Source organism: Thamnophis sirtalis, unplaced genomic scaffold, assembly GCF_051295495.1.
Source record: "Thamnophis sirtalis isolate CommonGarterSnake01/CBP01778 unplaced genomic scaffold, rThaSir2_p1.2 scaffold_6, whole genome shotgun sequence".
NCBI lineage: Eukaryota > Metazoa > Chordata > Lepidosauria > Squamata > Natricidae > Thamnophis > Thamnophis sirtalis.
This window is the reverse complement of record NW_028261386.1, coordinates 18,688,191-18,707,745: the sequence shown is the minus strand read 5'-3', so window position 1 is coordinate 18,707,745 and position 19,555 is coordinate 18,688,191. Positions and strand designations below refer to the sequence as shown.

The following is a 19,555-nucleotide window of genomic DNA, read 5'->3' as shown; positions in this document are numbered from 1 at the left end:
AAACTTCTTAAATACATGAACAATTGCCAAACACTCCAATTTTGATCATGTGACCATGGGAATGCTGCAAATCATAGGTGCGAGGAACAGATACACCATTTTTTTCATTGCTGTTGTAACTTTGAATTGTCACTAAATGAATGGTTATAAGTCGAAGACTATCTGTAGTCAAAATTTGGAGAACTTGCTTTTCCTTGCCTTCTAAAACACATTTTTTTCTGCATTTTCTAGAAAAGTCCATTTATTTTATCTCTTTGTTCCCTTGCTTGCTTTTCTTAACCTTTCATATTATCTATCAAATCTGTTTATATTGAAAACACCCTGGTGCCCTTTGGTTTACCTGGCCTATTAGATGACAAGCAACTTCCTTGAAAGTTCTCTCTCTCTCTGATTTATGTATACATTTTATCTCCCCTTTATGTTCCTGCTAGTTGGGTACAAGGGCTATGACATTGTGTCAGATCAGAACAGAGCACAATGTTAACAAATGCATGGGTCAGAAACTCAGGCGGAGAATTGCATTTCCGTGGCAGAAAGTAAAACAAAATCTCCGTTGTAGTTGTCTCTTCTGGCCAGCTGCTTCTAGAAGCATAACAACTTTGCTGGAATCATTTGAGAATTTAAAAAGAATTGCTGTGCATGTGGGTGTGAGTAGATATACCGTGTTTTGCAGAAAATAAGACAGGGACTTATTTTCTTTTTGCATACAAAATATGGCTTGGGCCTCATTATGAGGGGAGGGTTTATTGTTTTGGGGTTGCCGGGCAGCTGCTCTCTTGCAAGCGGGCTCCCAAAGAGCCGGGCACAGCCTCATGGGCGAATGGCTGTGTTGCGCTGTCGCAGCAGCGCAACACAACAGCCATGAAGCGACCACGCTCATGATCGCCACCTGGCAAACCCCCTTTCCAGCAGTGCAGAGCACCATTCACTGACCTAGGGGTATTGCCAAGCTGCGTGAATGCCTGTTTGCCGCCGCCTAGCTCCCGCGGCTTGGTGCCATCAAAATGCCAGTGAATGGCGCTCTGCATGGCTGGAGAGGGGGGGTTCCGCTCTCGCTCACGCGCCTCCCAGCCTCACGATGCCCTGGCCCAGCTTTCCCTGCAGAGCCAGGGCACCTCTGCTGCCGCCGCCACTGCCGCCACCGACATCCCAGCATGGCTTTTTCGGCGGCTTCCAAATCGAGTCTTCCAGTAGTGGCCGCTCTGGGCGTATGCTCTATGGTTGTACGCTCTGCCAGCAGCTGGCCCACAACCAGAAAGCGTACACCCAGAGCGGCCACTGCTGGACTCAGTTTGGAAACTGCCAAAAAAGCTATGCTGGGATGGCGGCGGCAGCAATGGAGGTGCCCTGGGTCTGCAGGGAGAGCTGGGCCAGGGCATCGTGAGGCTGGGAGGCGCGCGAGCGGGAGCAGAACAGCCACTCATGGAACCCCCTTCTCTAGCCATGCAGAGCGCCATTTACTGGCATTTCGAAGGCGCCAAGCTGTGAGAGCCGGGCGGCGATGAACAGGTCTTCACGCAGTGAAGATACCCCTAGGTCAGTGAACGGTGCTCTGCCGGGCTGGAAAGGGGGTTTGCCAGGTGGCTGCTGTGCCTGGCTTTTTGGGAGCCCGCTCGCAAGAGAGCAGCCGCCTAGCAACCCCCCTCTTCAGCTGGGCACAGCGACGCTCACCAACCTAGCAGTATCCTGAAGGCACCAAGCAACGCGATCACCTTTGCCGTCCCCAGTTCCCACGGCTTGGCACCTTCGGGATACCGCTAGCTTGGTGAGCAGCGCTCTGCCTGGTCGGAGGTGGGGGGTTGTCCAAGGGGCTTATTTGCGAGGGAGGCCTTATATTTTTGCCCACCAGAAAAATGTGGCATGGCCTTATTATCAGGACATGTCGTATTTTCGGGGAAACACAGTATATACATATGTGTGTTTTAGCCTCAATCTGACAGCAACTGTTTTTATGAATACACACAGAGAGCTCTGTGCTGTCCCATGTCTCAGGATCAGTTGCCAAGCTTGGATACATCAAACCATTTTCTTGCTTGAACTGCTTAGATATTTTGTGTATGTACAATCTCTGCCCAAACAGATATCCAGACTGGGAGCATAGGTGAGAGGGTAGGAAGACAGCAATGGGTACTAGGGCAGCCCCTTCTCCTTTTTCTACTGATCGCCCCCAGCATGATTGCCTTTTCAAGTGTATCAGTTTGCATAACACAGCCGAAGTGTGATACCCTTTGTTTGGCAATCTTGGCTTCTAGATCTGGATTTGGTCTAGGATTTCTTTGTTTGTGATTTTTGCAGTCCATGGGATGTGTAGTAGACTCTAAGATAGCAGCTGATAAAAATTGAGCCATTCTCTGTAAGGGTTACTTTTGATCCTGCAAAAGAAGAGATTCAGCATTTGGCTCAACGTGGAATGGGTTTTATTGATAAGGAGTGTTAAAAGGTAGCATATATGCTGCAATATAGCCTTTATTGTCATCGTACATCATTTATACAATGAAATTGGTTGTAAATGTCATAAATGGGACAAAGGAAGAAAATTAGGGCAACGGTTTCAGGCTCACTCAAATTACAAGGAGAGGTTGTTCCTACAAAAGAGAGGTTTTTCCAGTGTCTACTCTGCAATATCACAGTGGAGAAGAAGTTGAGATGGGCCAGCCCAAAAATCTGGTGGGTAGCAGAATGAGACTAAATAGGCTTTTAGCAGGAATAAGCAGGTTCCGATGAAGAATCTGCCAGCAAGAATCACCAACAGCCTCCAGATCCAACTGCCGCATAGAATCCCTCAGCCTTCAATCTGTCCCCAGGGAATTGTAAAGTGGGTCTCAAAAAAGTAAAAAATGATGGTTGTGCCTGTGCAATTGAAGCCTCATCTCTAACATGTGTCTCATGTAGAACACAGGAAAAAAGGGCAGAGCATTGGGTGGCAAGATTGCAGCCTCTAATTTCTTTTATGCCCCTGGACACCAGTGGTGGGTTCCAAATTCCGTCGCAACTGGTACACTACACATGGGGCCGGATGTCCTAGTCAGGCATGCGCGCTGCGCACACATGTGCATGCCACCACCCTGCGACATCCAGCTGCTCAGCAGAGGTCATGTAAGTGCCGCACGCGTGTGTGCAATTGGCCAGTTGCATTATAAATGCTATGGAACGCAGGCGGGTGGACCAAACGAGCCACCGTACCGGTACAGTGGGCCGCTGCTCCCGGCTACTACCGGTATGGCCATACCGCCCGGAAACCACCACTGCTGGACACCCCATCCACATCTCACAGCACTTCAAGATTGTGACGCTGACTTCCACTAGCATTTTGATGATGTGCCTTTAAGTCAGTGTTGACTTTTAGCAACTACTTAGATTTTTTTCAGGATGTTAGTCCTCAACCTGTCCTTCAGGTCTTCCAGAAGTGCCCTCATTGCAAGTGTAACTAAATCCATCCACCTTGTTGTTGCTTACTTCTCTTTTCTTCTAATTGTCCAGCATTAGAGACCTTTTCAAAAGGCAGTTCTGCTCATAATATGATAAGTTGAGCCTCCAGTATGAGCTGATTTCTGCAACCGATCCATTGCTTTGTGTTTTTGGCTCTCTACCAAGAGTCCTTGGCTCAGGTTTTCTCCAGCCTCGAAGTTCAGATACGTCAATCCTTTTTCTCACCTACTTCCTTAAAGTCCAACTTTCGCTTCTCGCATTACTCCTTGGGCGCTGGTTGTTTTGTTGCTCAAGCATAAGTTGGGGAGAAACCAGGCGCTGATTGACCCATATGGACCAAACCTAACCGGTACTTCCTTTCTCCCATCGTAGGAAACGCTGCATCTCGCATAGGCAATACCAAGCCAGGGAACTCAGCCCATCCTTCCTCCCTGGGGGGTTCCACGTGGGGGACACAAACACCTCCCCGCCGCTCCCCCTTGAAAGGAACTGGGGGAAAGACCTAGGCGGGAGGACCCCGCCTCCTTCTGCTGTCCGTCTCTCGGAGGCGGCCAATAGGGCGCGACGACACATCGGCCTATCCGGGAATGCTTGTGATTTCCATGGCAGCGCCTCTGCGGACGGAGCGGACTAGCTTCTTGGCGAGGCTTGGAGGAAGAGGCGAGAGGAAGCAAAGCGGAGCGAGCGACGACCGGGCGGTCCGTCTGCGGGGAGATGGGGCCCCTGCGAAGCTCTCTGGTAGGTGAGGAAGCGATCCCTGGGCTTCGCAGGCAGGGTTTACACCGAGCAGAAGGGCTCTCCCCGGGGCTAAGCAGCGGCGGCAACCGTAGCTATTAGTTTCCCGTCTTTCTCCTTCTCTCTCCTTTCTAATTGCCGGTGGAAAAGAACTGCGTTGCCTTTATTCCCCCGCTTTTGATCGCCTGCGCATCGGAGAAGGAAAAGCAACATCAGGAAGAGAGCTCTGATTTCATGATTTCTGCGCACAGAGAGGAACCGCGCGCTGCACGTGCTCCGGTTTAGCAGAAAGCAGCCTTTTGCTGTCAGAGAGAATAACAAGAGTTGGAAGGGACCTTGGAGGTCTTCTAGTCCGATCCCCCTGCCCGCTTAGGCAGGAAACCCTATACCATTTCAGACAAACGGTTGTCCAATCTCTTGTTTAAAAACTTCCAGTGTTGGAGCATGCACAACTTCTAGAGGCAAGCCGTTCCACTGATTAATTGTTCTAAGAGTGAAGCTTCTTTTGCTTATGCTCGGAAGCATTCTCTCCCTCCCCGCAGCCACGTTTTAAAAGTCATTATTAACCCGTTAGGTTTTAGTTGAAGTCCAGAAAATAAAGGATGGGACGGCAGAAAAATAAATTGATTATTTAGCTTGATGTTGTCTTTTCTGTTTGGCTAGCTTTAGCTGTGAGGAGGGGAAAAAATTGGTATCGTTGGGTGCATAACGTTCCTCCATTTAAAAAAAACCTAAAACTTTTCTGATGAAAGTGGAAAAGAAGTCCACTTTATCCTTATATCAAATTTCACCAGAAAATATGTACCTTGATAGAAATTGTACTCTGCCTGTGCTCTGTGGCATGCTATGCTTAGTCTTTTAAAAATAGGCTTAATAGATTAGTTCCAGACATTCTACTTCAAACTTATCTTCAAATCTAGCTGAGCCAGAAAACAAGATCTGGTATGTACTTACTTTTTTATTGGTTATTTTCTATAATATGGACTTGTAAATCTGCAACAGGACAAAGTATGTTTTGAAGACTAAAGTGTAACTAGGGGCTAAACAGCTTAGAATTTTATTCTTCCTGTTTTGATACTGTAATTTCATGAGTTTCTCAGAGGGCAGACACATTAAGTTCATTTCTATAGAAGTATGAAGTATTTTATGTATTTCACAACTAGATGTACTGTGTTCTTCTCTTTTAAAAAAGCATGTGCCTTATTGGGTGATGAATTGCTGCAGATTTTTGATAAAGGCCAACTGTGTTCATATGCTCAATTACAAATTAAACACATTTTTTTTCTCAAAAGGGTGAATTCTGGTTCATGTAAAGCTTGTTTTGTTTTCTTTACAGCTTAGTATGTTGCATGAACTCTGACTAATTTAGTCTGCCTGTATGTACCCAGAAAGTGAGTTAATTTAAGAACTAGCTTAAGCGTGTTGTAAGGAATGAACCCATTTTCAGGAATAAAATGAAGTTTAGCTGGCCAGTTATAGTTTTAGTGATCACTTTCACTGAATTTTAAGTTTAGGAGGGTCTTGGGAATTACATAGTCCAACCACCTGCTCAATGCTGTAATATATATTATAGCAAAAAACCATCTGAGACCAGACCAAACTTTTTAGTTTAGTGCCCTGTTTGATTCAAGATTGGGTACAGGTAGCCCTTGACTTACAATCACAATTGAGCCCAACATTTCTGTTGCTACGTGAGACTTTTGTTAAGTAAATTTTGCTCCATTTTATTATCTTTCTTGCCATACTTGTTAAGTGAATCACTACAGTAAAGGTAATAGCACAGTTGTTAAGTGACTCTTGCTTTCCCATTAACTTTGTCAGAAGGTCACAAAAGGTGATTACATGATGTTGGGACCCTGCAGCCATCATAAATATGAATCAGTTGCCATGCGCCCACATTTTGATCATGTGACCACAGGCATGCTGCAAGGGTTATAAGTGTGAACAATGCTCTTAAGTTACTTTTTTCAGTGCCTTTGTAACTTTGAACAGTCAGTAAACAAACTGTTGTAAGCCAAGGACAAGTTGTATAGCTTTTGCTTCTATAAGGAATTATATGTTTATGGTACAGAGTTAGGTCGTTCTTTAATCATAATAACGATTGAACTCTCTGCTGTTTCTCTCAAATAGTTGTGGGAAAGTTTTTTGGGAGAAGGTGTTAAAATGCTGCTAATGGTTTGAACATAGATGGGGTGGTAGATGCTTGAATTGGCAGGGTTTACTATAAAAATTATTGCATGAAGTCATATATATGGATTTTATATCAACATGCTTATTTGAAAAAGAAACTTGACTGTTGAAACTGTTGTTATCCAAGATAGAAAAGGAAACAAAAGCTGGAAAAAAAAACCATTTGTGGGGCCTAAACTTGATATGCTTGATATGCTACCTTATACTTTTAATTCCTCAGATATATTAAATGCAGTTCTCAGTTAAGAAAAAAATGGCTGAACATTTTTAAAATACATTCAAACTGACAGACTGACTGACACAAAGTTGTCAGGTAATAATAATCCAGATAGAAAGCAGAAGAGAGTTTTAGTTCACTCCCCTCCTTCCTACATCCAGGCAGCCCTCCTCCACCCCCAAATTGTTAATTCCCTTTAGTAAAGCCAAAGTGAGAAATGCAGATGGAAACTTTTTTTAATTTTCAAAATTAGTTTCTTGGTTCATTGCTTCCTGGTGGTCCCAATGTTTGGGTTTAGATATCTGAATTTAGTGGTGGAACAGAGTTGGTCATGGGATGTTGGAAGGAAAAATCTAGATCAGGTTAACAAACCTGTGTCTGTTACAGAATTTTAAAATATTTTCCTGCAGAAAAAGAGTTTTATAAAAAAAATCTTACTGAGGAGCACTACCCTAGATTTCATTTCATTCATTTTCATTTATTAAATTTCTATGCCGCCCAATCCTGGAGGACTCCGGGCGGCTTACAGAAATGAAAAAAAAATAAAAATAAAAAGAATTATTAAAAACAATGGGACACAACAAAGTTAAAAAGGGAACACAACAAACACCCAATCAGGAGGGGGCTGGACCTCAATCAAGGGGTCAACAGCCCCAAGCCTGCCGGAAAAGCCAGGTTTTAATGGCTTTGCGAAAGGCCATGAGAATGAGTAGGGCCCGGATCTCAGGGGGCAGCTCATTCCACAGGGCTGGAGTGGCAACAGAGAAGGCCCTACTCCTAGGCGTCGCCAGCCGGCATTGTCCCGCGGAGAAGGCCCATCCTGTGCGATCTTATTGGTCTTATTAGATTAGCTGCTTAAAGCTTAAGTAAAATTTTGAGGAATTTTTTCAGCATGTGTGCTGATATTTAGAGATAAAGGTATCCAGACTTTGTGTCAGAATCAGCTTTAGCTAAATTTTGACATTGCACATACTGTTCAATCCTGTATAAATACAGTAGTTTGCTTTTGGTCTCTCTTGGTATATGGTAAAATAGATTTCTCCTCTGGATAGCTATAAAACCAATTCAAATACACTAATCCCTTTAACTGACCCCCTAAGAATCTATTGTAGTGCACTTCTGGCTTTTCAAGTTTTGGTTAGGTATGCCCACTTCTGGTTTTTTTTTTTTTTTATATCCATAAAGATAGCAGGATATGCTTTTAACAAAGAAAGCAAAAGGATTTGTGTCCACGCCCAACTGATTCTTGTATTAGAACACATTGCATTTATGCTGCTCTACAGTGGAATTATGGAATACTAAGAATCTTAAAGTAAATGTACAAAGAAGGGTTGGTGTCCTTATGCCCTTCTTTGAGGCATATCCTAATAATTGTACTGGTTATTGTGAAAACAAAGAAGGAAGTTGGCCTAAAACACTTAAAAATGTAAGTGTTTCTTAAACTTTTTTGCTCATGACATACTTCCTCCTGTGTGCTTTGTGCAGGTCCCATTACCACTGAAAAAGATTGCCACTTCCACACGCATAAATAGAATATATGTTTTTATTTATAATAAAAGCAAGATTGGCAGTATACAGGTAGTTCTTGATTTACAACCATAGTTGGGACCAGAACATCCATTGCTAAGCGATGTAGCTGCTAAATGAGTCACATTTGGTTTTACAATCTTTTTTGCCATGGTCATTAAGCAAATCTGGCTGTCTCCCATGACTTTGCTTGTTGGAAGCCCCTGGAGAAGGTTGCAAATGGCCGCAGTTGTCTTAAACACATTCCAGTTATTAAACGCCTAGATTTTGATCCTGTGATCTGAGGGTCATTGCAACGGTTGTAAGCGCTAGGTGTTCTGTTCTCATTACACATTACTCTGTGTGTAGCTCGACATGCAGCTAAACTCTGCTATCCTTTAATAAGCTAGACTCTAAACGTAAATATTGATACTTTATTAAAGAACAGGCTAGGGTGAAACAGCGATGCCATGTATAGGATAGATTTGTTTTTCAGAACATGTGGAAAATTAAGTTGGATTCTTCTAGATGTTTCTGTTACCTCAGAACATTACAAAATGGAGTCTGGCTTCTCAGGATGTCCCTTTTCCCCCCAGAATGAGGGATAATAGGAATATGGGTGCCCTATAGGGTCAAACTTCATCAAACTAGTTTCCCAACAGTGAAAGATTGTGTTTGGCTACCAGATGGAGCTCAACACACATTAAAGAACAACAGCAATAAAAATACGAACTATATCCTCGAGGCATGACACAGGGACTGGTTATAAGTCACTTTTTTCAGTGCCATAGTAATTTTAAATGTTGTTAAATGTAAATTGAGGACTCCCTGTAATACAGCTTTCTTTTCTTTGGCCCCCTTTGGCATATGATCTGGCCTTACATTATGTGTTTTTCACCATGGCTTCCTTGAAATATCTTAGGGTCCCCAGATATAGGCAAGATTATATAATCTTCATGTCTTTTTAGGAGCATCCCAGAAACTATTGGCCGGCAACAACGAGGACACCAAAAAATATAGAGTGACCCGAACTGAAGTGGCATAATCTCTGGTTTCATGTTTCCCCCTGGCCTTCATTTGTGGCTCTTGAACCATGCCCATTCCCAAGCTAACGCTATCACACCCAAACCAAAAACATGATGAGTTGGGATGAACCATATTAACCTGTCCTGTTGCGGAGAGGCCCCTAGGCCACTGGAAGGTCTTCAGGGTCTGCTAAGATTGAACTGTAAAATGAAGGGTGCCCCACAGCTGAGAAAGGTTGCTTGTCTATGATCTTTCCCATCTTCTCCAGATTGAGGCCATGCCCTTCTGCCCCTGACCTATAGCTGTCTTTTAGAAAATGAATGGTGTGGATAAATAAACCCCTATTCCTATCTTGTAGGGGTGGCTATTGGACTGATTCCCTTCCATGGATCAAAAGCATGAAGAAACCTCTGGGTTATGAGACAGTATATTGAAATATCAGGTTCTGAGAATAAAGCAAGGCTACTATCTTAATGCTGTTCTCTGGGCCTCCTGGAGCACTCCCAACTGGCTGCTCTTAAAAGCACAATATTTGCTTGGGATTCCTTAGTCTTGATTGGGCAAAGTAGCAGCGTTGATATTTGCTTTCAAATCACCAAAAATCTTTGCAGAAAGAGTTAAAAATACAGTAGCTGAGGTTGACTGATCCGAGGCATCCATTCCCCAAGGTGGGCTGAGGAAGTTTTCCTGCTGCCTCTGCTTTGCCAGAGTGGCAAGTTCAAGCTTGCTTTTCCATCTACTGTTTCCCTACAAATGACTTTTCAAGTTTAATGTCAAACCTCCGACTTAGCTCTGTGGGGCAGTTCCCTGGGGCTTGAATGGCTCCTGTGACCAGGATGGCTTGTACTCTTGTGATAGTACATGAAGTTTAGAGCATTCTGTGCCAGGGAAATTTAATTTGATTGATTATCTCTTTTGATATCAAGCCTGTTTCTACTTTGGGAAAGAGGTGTGTGATAAGATACAACCACTGCCTACTGACATCTCAAAAGAGGCTGACAACTCAAAACAATTTACCTGCACTCTTCCCTCCCACCCATAATAAATAGAAGCCATAAATAATCTCTCCAGCTGGCTTAAAAATCACCTTCTCCCAGGTTGTATTTTTTCAACAACTGGTATTGAATACGGATTGTGCCTGAATGGGTATTTCTTGACTCCTGCAGCTAATCAGGACATTGGGCTGTTCTGCTTTTAGGAGTAGCCAGCCAGATGCTTCTGTTGGCTGGAATGCAGAATGGGGACAGCAGCCTCGAGCCGTTAACATGCTGCTTCTGAGCAGGGATGCTTTCTTTAAAAAGCTGTAGTTGCCAATTAAATATCTATCAGCAGCTTTCAAGTGCAAAGTACATTCTTGAGTGAAATTAAGCTAGATCCAACAATTCGCTACACCTTCCAGTGTTCTCCCTGTTCAGTGTGCTTCCACCTTGCTAGCTTTTAGATATGTGGACATCAACTCCTAAAATTCTCCAGCCAGCCTGGCATGGGGAATTGAAGTCCACACATCTGAAATTGAAAATTGAAAAATACTGTCTCAGATTATTGCAAGAGACTACATCATTCCACCATTACTTTGTGATAGTTGGTGACTAGATAACATTTAATTCTTAGCTAAGGATAAATGTCTTCATTTTTGTTATTTTCTCTAGAGCTTTTTACAACAGCCATCTATAAAATGGTAATCCTCCCTTATCTTCCCCAGGTCAATATTCTCTAAATGATTAGACCCGCTTCCATTTATGTGTGGTGTCTTATTTGGTTTATTTTGTTTCTTGATTGACACATTTCTGGTAACTGTTTATTGTATCATAGAATTTGTTGGTCTACATTCCATTAAATGTAATTTCAAAGTGAGGAATGAAAACATGCTAGTGGGGTGATCCAAGAAATGAGACAATTCATCCCCTTGTGGTGCCTTTAATGCTTTAGCCCTTCATCTTCTAACAGTGCAGATCTGTGCTTCACCTTAAAGGGCCCTCATGTTGGAATTTGGGGTTGTCCTTTTTTCAGCTGCAAGATGGAATTGAAAATGTGAGTCTGATGTCCCTCTGATTGCATTCCCCCTTCCCCTTTGCAAACATTAAGAGGACATTAATTTTGACAGCCAGTGATGAATACTTCTTTGAATTAAATTACAGCCCTGGTGACTTCAAGGATGTGTTCAGCTCTAGAGGAAATACTTTAGGGATTCCTAGCATGCTGGTGTAGGAGATGACCAGGCTGAGTTCGAGGGAGGGAGTCAAATGCATCATCAGTCAGGAGTCCTTTTCGTGCCCACAAGAGATCTAACTCCAGCTCACCTTGAATTCCTTCTACTCTTATCTCCCGCTAATTTCAGATTCTTGTAAAGAGCTCAAGTTTACAATAAATCTTTGTACCCCTTTGAACTCTGTCCTGATTTTTCTGGTGCTTGGCAGCTAGGTCCCCTCCTTGTAGTTAGTGATAGTTTGATTGATTATGTGCCATTAAGTTATTTTTGACTCCTAGTGACTACATAGATGGATTTTTCTCCAGGATGATTTAGATCTGTCTTGTTCTTTTAGGTCACCATTGTAACAGAGTCTCTCCACCTTGCTTCAAGCCCTCCTCTTCTCATTCTTTCCATTTTTTCTAACATCAGACATTTTTCCAGAGAGGCCTTTGCATAACATGTCTGAAATAGAATAATAATAGCCTGGCCATTTATGTCCTGAGTGAGAACTCTGGATTGATTTGTTCAATGATCTATTGGCTTGTTTTCTTACTTGTATTTCAGCAGTCTTTTCCAATACCAAAGTTAAAAAAGAATAGGTACTACTGTTTTTTTTTCTTGGCATGTTGTGAAATAGGAAGATTTTTATGTTTATTAATGGTTATTTGGATGTTGTTTTTATTTTCTTTTTTTGCAAAATTTAGGAACTGTTTAGAACTTTGTCTGGGATTGAGCAACATATACATTTCATAAATAAATAAAATAATAATAACAGATATATGCATCTTTGCTGGCTTAGGGGCAAACAAACAAAACCACATCCTTTCCTGGAAAGCTCCTAACTCGGCTTTTGCCGCACCCTGCGTTTTGGCCTTCCTGATGGTGGAGTTACTGAGCCTCCCATGGAGGCAGCTCAAAATTCTGTTATTGGCTTTTCCTTTGGGAGGTTAGAGCCCCAACTCTACTCTTCAGAGGGAAAATCTGACTGAATTTATGGTTTCCTGGACACCATCCCAGAACATTGGATTGTAACCTATGTGTAACTGGAGAAGGTTGCTTCTAAATGGAAGATAAAAAGACTTTTAGTTTGTTTTGGGGAGCAATGATACATCTGTTGGTTTAGAACCAGTTATTAATCATGTGTTATATCTAGGCTTCTCAGAGACTTGTAAACTGCATCAAAGGCAAAATGCATCCTCTAGGCCGCGAGTTTCAAAACTTGTGGCATCATGTTGCTGCAACGTGATGTTTTGCTATGTTTTTCCCATTTATGGAGCTGGGGTGGATGTGGCCTGCGCATGACACATCTGGCTTGTGAGCCGCCAGTTTGACACTGCTCTAGGCCTTATTTCCAATTATGTGTAAGGAGAATGATCAAATGTGATTTGGGGACACATTTCAATCTAGTAAAGTGGTAAAGAACAAGGAATAAAGATTTGTTCATACCCATTTCAGTTGCACCTTTCCACAGTTAGTAACATTATACATAGAACATAAAAGAAGTTAGACATAGGAGGCTAAAGAAATTAAACAACTGAGAATCAGCTACCCCCAGAGGTCCGGGCCTTGCCCACTCTCATGGCCTTCAGGAAGGCTGTTAAAACCTGGCTGTTCTGGCAGGCCTGGGGCTGTTGACCTTATTGAAAGGTCCAGCCCCGACTAGAACGCATGCGTGTTGCGAATTTTAAGTTATTTTTTATTTTTCTTTTTTTCCTTTTTCTTTTTTCTTTCTCTTTGTAAGCCGCCCAGAGTCCTGCGGGATTGGGCGGCCTATAAATTCAATGAATGAATGAATGAATGAATGAATGAATGAATGAATGAATGAATGAATGAATGAATGAAAAATAAATACAGATAATCCCATGCCCTCCATTACAGTCCTCCATGCCTTTCTATCCTTGCAAAATCCTTTTGGTTTCTCCCATATCCATCTACTGCTCTGTACATTGCTTCTTGTCCTTTAAACGTATTGCCTCTCTCTTTTTGCCAATTTTGCAATTCCAGTTAATCTCAACTGGTCTTTCCTTTCCCGTTTTTCCTATATTTGTTTTGCAGTTGTAGACTAATTCACTCACTGTGTGTGATGAAACCTCCTCAACGTCAAATTTAATTCAAATCAAATCACCTCAGATACACAAATTTATGAAGTGTTCTTTTTCATACTCTTGTATTCAGTTCACATTCATCCACCCCACATTCATTTTTATTGCTGTCTCTTCTTGTTTTGCACAACATACGTCTTGAGTCCCCCGTTTCCATTACATTCAATTTACTTTTTTGTTTCTCCTAGAACAGCAGTTTCCAACCTTTTGGGCACCAGGGACTGGTTCCATGGAGAGAGGTATTTCTGTGGACCAGAGGGGATTTGGTTTCACATGCTGCCTGCACCCCGTGGATGGGACTTCGTTTGTTTGCATGGTCCAGTTTCTGGCATGCCATGGCCCAGTGTTGGTTTATGACCAGAGGTTGGGAACCCCTATCCCAGCAATGTCGAACCTTTATTGACTCACGTGCCATAAGGGGGGGAGCTCAGGGGGGGGGTCGTGTGCAGGCATGCTGCACCCATAATGCAACACATGACCCCCCCAGTGTGCATGCGCACATGAGAGGCACTCCCCGTGACTGCCCAGTGCGCAGGCGCGCATGAGAGGCGCTCCCTCCGAAGGACTAAAAACAACGTAGGGCCGTTTTTAGTTCTCTGGAGGATTCAGGGAAGCCTTCTGAAGGTCCCTGAAGCCACCGGAGGGCTTAAACCGACCCTACGAGCAAACCGGAAGTCCATTCCCATACTTTCGATTTGCTCATAGGGCCGATTTTTTGTACTCAGGAGGCTTCAGGGAAGCTCCTGAAGCCTCCTGGGGGGGGGGGGCAGGGGAGGCTCTTTTTGCCCTCCCCAGGTTCCTATAAAGCCTCTGGAGCCTGGAGAGGGCGAAAAATGGCTTTTAAAAATGCTGAACTCAACTGGCCAGCGCGCGCATACCATAGGTTTGCCATCCCGGCCCTATCCTAAAGAACCTACCTAGTGAACCCATATAATAAAGTGTATAAGATACATTTTGTTTCTTTTGACAATTCTCAAAAGAGTATGTGCTGCCTCTCATTTTGGTACATCTAAATATTTCCCCATCTAGTTTCCACCTTTAGTAAACATTTTGAGAAGATACACAAATTCATCCACTTGCTGTAGTTGTTATCATTTACTTGCAATTATCTCTCACCTCCCAAAAAATTTCCTGTGGTAAATGCAGCAATTTTAATCTGATACCATAATTTTCAGATCCATTTTCAACTCATTGCATCGTACAATTAGATAGCATTAGCTGCAAATAATTCAGTTTCATCCAACAAAGGGATATCACACATACCAAAGGACCTGTACAGGTAGTCCTCGACTTACAACCTCAATTGAGCCCAAAATTTCTGTTGCTAAGGAAGACATTTGTTAAGTGAATTTTACCCATTTTATGATCTTTCTTACCACAGTTGTTAAGTGAATCACTGCAGTAGTTAAGTTAGTGACTTCGTTAAGTGAATTTGGCTTTCTCATTAATTTTGCTTGCCAGAAGGTCACAAAAAGTGATCACATGGCCCTGCAACCATCATAAATATGAACCTGTTGTTGAGCATCTGAATTTTGATCACCTGACAATGGGAATGCTGCAATGGTCATAATTGTGAAAAACAGTCATAAATCACTTTTTTCAGATCTGTTGTAGCTTTGAATGGACACTAAATGAAGTGTTGTAAGTCAAGGCCTACTTGTACATCCATTGACCACCTGTTCTGCCTCGAACATTGTAGGCTTGCTTGGGGCATGCAGTTAACTCCACACTTAGGAATCTCATTCAGATCAAGTTTATCAGGCATTCTTAATAGCAAAACCTACAGTTCAGTGTTAAGATACTTCTGACTTTCCATAATCTGTCCCATCACGTGGTATAAAAAGGTGATGATTTCACTCCCATGCTGAACGGAGATACAAACACTACTACTCTGGTTCACAAAGGCATTTAAACTGACCGGCTATAATCTCTGCACGCAGGCAGAATGCCCCAGTGGCCAATGAGAAACACAGATGTGATCACATGTCATGGAACTACATTTCCCATAAGGCAGCCTCTGCCTACATTTCCCAGGAGGTAGTTTCTTAAAGGAGGCAGCTCTTAATTCCTACACTAGCTATATATTGCTGGGGGAGCACACTCCCTGCCTGGAATTATAAATTCCACTATCAGTGAACTTTAACTAAAAGCAAACAAAGGCATGGCATAAAACAATGCAAACTTGACTATCTAATTAACTAAGATAAACAAAGGCATAACATCAAACATGCAAACTTAACTAACTAATTAACTGAGTTACACAAAGGCATTGCATCAAACAGTGCAAACAATGAGGTAAACACACAGCATGCAAAGCTTGAGGTTCAATCTTTTAGTTTGGTGTTCCATAGCAGCAGTACCAGATTGATGATTGGTCTGGTGTAGAGCTTCTTGGCGAAAGTTTGCTGGTCGTGACATGACTCTAGCGCCATTGCGACCATGCACAAGTCCCATAGACCATGAGTTCCAATACATGTCTTTGGGAATGAAGTTCCCTGCTGGTGCTGGCCAGTCAACTGTCTTCTGGATCAGCAAAGGGGTTAGGACAGTTGGGTTTTCAGGACCCGAAGATTCTGGAATCAAAGGCCAAGCGTTAATGATAGCTGCCACCTCTGCCATGAGGGTGGTGAGGACGATCACTGCTACACCAAACACAAGAGCTCTCCGTCTGGAGAAGCGTTTGAAGCGAGTTGATTCTCGGGAATGGTTGAGAGATAGCTGTGGTGCTAGTTTCGCCTTTTCCATGATGAAGCCAATGTGAATGTCGTTCTCCCCGCCGTAGAGCCTGATGTAGCCTATGGCTGCTATTGCCTTCGTTGCAGCGACAGGCTAGGTGGGAATGTATGTGCACTGCACAGGAACACTTTGGAGACAACTCAGGGAGGCACGCCACATCTCCCATTCTTGCTTCTGTTGGTTGTGCTTTTTGACACTGGACCACATGAAGCATAGGTAGTTTCGATAGTCTTCTCTGACAAGGAATGAGTAGAACATCTGCTGGATATCGGCCATGATGGCTATGGCTTCCTTTTTGAAGCGAATGAGCATGCCCAGCAGACCGTTGGTGAGGTCAGGTCCTGTGAGAAGGATTTTGTTCAGAGAGAGGCCTCGGAATTGTGCACTGGCATCGAAGACTACTGAAATCTGGCCTGGCTTGTGTGGGTGGTACGCTCCAAAGGATGGCAGGTACTAGCATTCCTCATCGTTTCTCAGGGGTGGGGCAAGATCTGCATGTCCGTTCTGGACCATCTTGTCCATGAACTCCACTAAATGAGCTTTCATTGCAGACTTCTTGTTCATGAGTCAGACTGAAGAGGTGAGAGAAAGTTTACTCATGGTTGTTTGGAAGCCGTTGCCTGGGTATGCGAAAGGGTAGTAGAGCCATCCAATTCTTGGTAGCCTCCTGTTGAAGTTCCTTGCCCATGAGCCTCAGAAATTCTTTGTCCTCTATCAACAAGGCCAAGTCATTGTCTTCTTTGCTCCTAAAACTGGTTTGATTGCTGAATTCGTGAAGTGTTCTTGACACGGTCTCGAGTGGGATGCTCTCCCATTACTGAGAGTGGAGGTTACGAAGACATTTGCCTGGGTTGGGACCTGTGGCCAGTCGACACAAACCATCCCAAAGATGCCCCTTCCAAGTTGTGTCTTGAGGGCAAATGGGGAGCCCCTTGGGCCTTTGACTACTTCTTGAGGAGCGAAACCACCATCTTTTTACTGTTCTGCCTCGAGCGTTGTAGGCTTGCTTGGGGCATGCATTTAACTCCACGCTTAGGAATCTCATTCAGATCAAGTTTATTATCAGGCATTCTTAATAGCAAAACTTACAGTTCAGTGTTAAGATACTTCTGACTTTCCATAATCTGTCCCATCACGTGGTATAAAAAGGTGATGATTTCACTCCCATGCTGAGCGGAGATACAAACACTACTACTCTGGTTCACAAAGGCGTTTAAACTGACCGGCTATAATCTCTGCACGCAGGCAGAATGCTCCAGTGGCCAATGAGAAACACAGATGTGATCACATGTCATGGAACTACATTTCCCATATGACAGCCTCTGCCTACATTTCCCAGGAGGTAGTTTCTTAAAGGAGGCAACTCTTAATTCCTACACTAGCTATATACTGCTGCATAACTCCAATCAACGCATCTCTCATTATTCCCAATATTTTCTTATATATTTATCCATAAATACGTTAAACCATAAAGAGCACTTCACACATTCTTAACTTTCTCCTTCTCTGTATTGAATCGTTTGCTAAGTGTTCCATTCATTCTTATACATGCTGAATCCCAGTGTATAAATAATCTTATCACATTCAGCAGCTGACCTTTGATTCTAAAACATTCCATAATTCAAGCATAGGCTGTTTATTACACAGCTTTATAGATAGTAAAAGTAGAGTAGAAGTAGCAAAAAAGTAAAGAGACTTTAAAATTATGTTCATACATTTCTTAATGCAGAAGAGGTCTGTATTTCTTCAGTGTTGTACACTGTCATTTTTGAACCCTTTGGTCAGAAATTGCCTGACGCTTTCTCACACTGAACAAATGAATCTGAGGTTTTTGTATTTATACTTATGACAGTTTCCTTTGACAGAGAAACAATAACAACTGTCTTCTAATCCAAAACCAGAGATGAACTTTACAAACTCATTAAATAAGTTATATAGCTACTCTGTTAGCAAACCACATCCATATTCTAATGTTTTTCTTGTTCATTTATATCTACAACTTCAGCAGTTTGAATATTTCTGACGATTTCTTTTATCATTTTTTTATTTGTACACCAGTGACGTGCAGTCAGGGGAGGCAGGGGAGGCACAGCCTCACCACTGTCAATCATGAAAAGGAAAAAAAATGTAAACGGGAAAAGGCGAGTGCTGAGGTTAGGCTAGCTAGCTGCTGCCACACAGTGAATGACTGCCTGTTTAAAAAAGCCTCTAAAAAGCGCCCTCTACTATGAGGCAGGAGAACTGCATGCCTCATCTAGTCTGACTTTTTAGGTGCTCGAACAGAGTTAAGTGAGGGTTAAAAGCCTAAAAAATCCCGAGGTAGTTGAGGCACACAGTTCTCCTGCCTCATAGTAGAGGGCACTTTTTTTAGAGGCTTCAACTCTGTCATTCTGTTTAAAGCTGCAGCGTCGCACTCACTCTTCCTCCTCTCTTTCTGTGTTTCTGATGTCCCCCACCCCCACCACACGCTCCCTCTTTTCCTTCAAATTTCCTTTTTTTCTTTTTTCTTTAATAAATGCAATGCTCAGGCATTCTCTCCTCTCCCACGACACCCCACTGACTAAAGCACTTTCTTTCACCCACCTGAGCTCGCGGCAGAGCTCAGGTGGGCTGCTGCGAGCTCAAGTGGGCGAAAAAAAGCGCTTTAGTCAGTGGGGTGTCAGGGGAGAGGACTGCCTCACCAGCCATAAACCTCACCGCACGTCACTGTTGTACACTAACATTTACAATATATATTTTACTACCCCTCTTTGACAATTATACCACATTGCTCTTGAAAATATTCATTGCACTAATATTCCTCCTTCAGATTTATCACAAATAATTTCATTATTTTTAATTGTTATCCCTGCTTGATGTTTCTTGTTTAGCCCATCTCACCCTCTTCTAACATAAGTTTTGTTTTCATGCAAATTGCTCTGCATTTTTTCTGTTGTTTCCATGTTTGCTTGTTATTAGATCAGGTTTTTTAAAAAAAAATTGGAAATCTTAAAGATATGTGGACATCAGCTCTCAGAATTCTCCAGCCAGTTAAAGTCTACACATCTCAAAGTTGCTAAATTTGAAAACACTGTATTAGCTGAGCATACAGATTTGTACTTCCACTCCTTAGTGTGTCTTTGATCAGTAAAAATCTTGCACATAATGCTCTTTAGTGAAACAGAAGAAGTATAGAGAAGTTTCCAGCCTTAGTTGCACATTGCCATGTACAGCACCCTCTGCTAGTAGCAAAAATAGTAATGTCAGTTTCGGCTGGTGGACTACAAGTGCAATTAAATCTTAGTTTTACTCCAAGCATGTCCACGTCATCCTCTTTAAGCAGATAAGAACACTAATTTAGAGAATAATTTGCAAATCACTGTATTGTTGCCTGATATATTAGTGTCCTGAAACACACAAATTAGGTGGATGCACTAAACCATC

The 19,555-nt window shown here is 42.8% G+C and overlaps 1 protein-coding gene across 5 annotated transcripts in view; it reads left to right on the top strand.

Moving 5' to 3' along the window:
- Nucleotides 1-4,009: 4,009 nt before the first annotated feature.
- Nucleotides 4,010-19,555, top strand: part of TPST1 (tyrosylprotein sulfotransferase 1) — a 31,289-nt gene continuing 15,743 nt past the window's right edge. For 3 of the 5 annotated variants that reach the window (XR_015696876.1, XR_015696873.1, XM_087717298.1), the window contains exon 1: nucleotides 4,010-4,167. The gene's annotated coding sequence lies outside the window, so the exon portion shown is untranslated. Of the gene's footprint in view, nucleotides 4,172-5,081; nucleotides 5,107-19,555 lie in introns of those variants that run through there. The other 2 variants (XR_015696875.1, XR_015696874.1) reach the window with 2 other exon arrangements.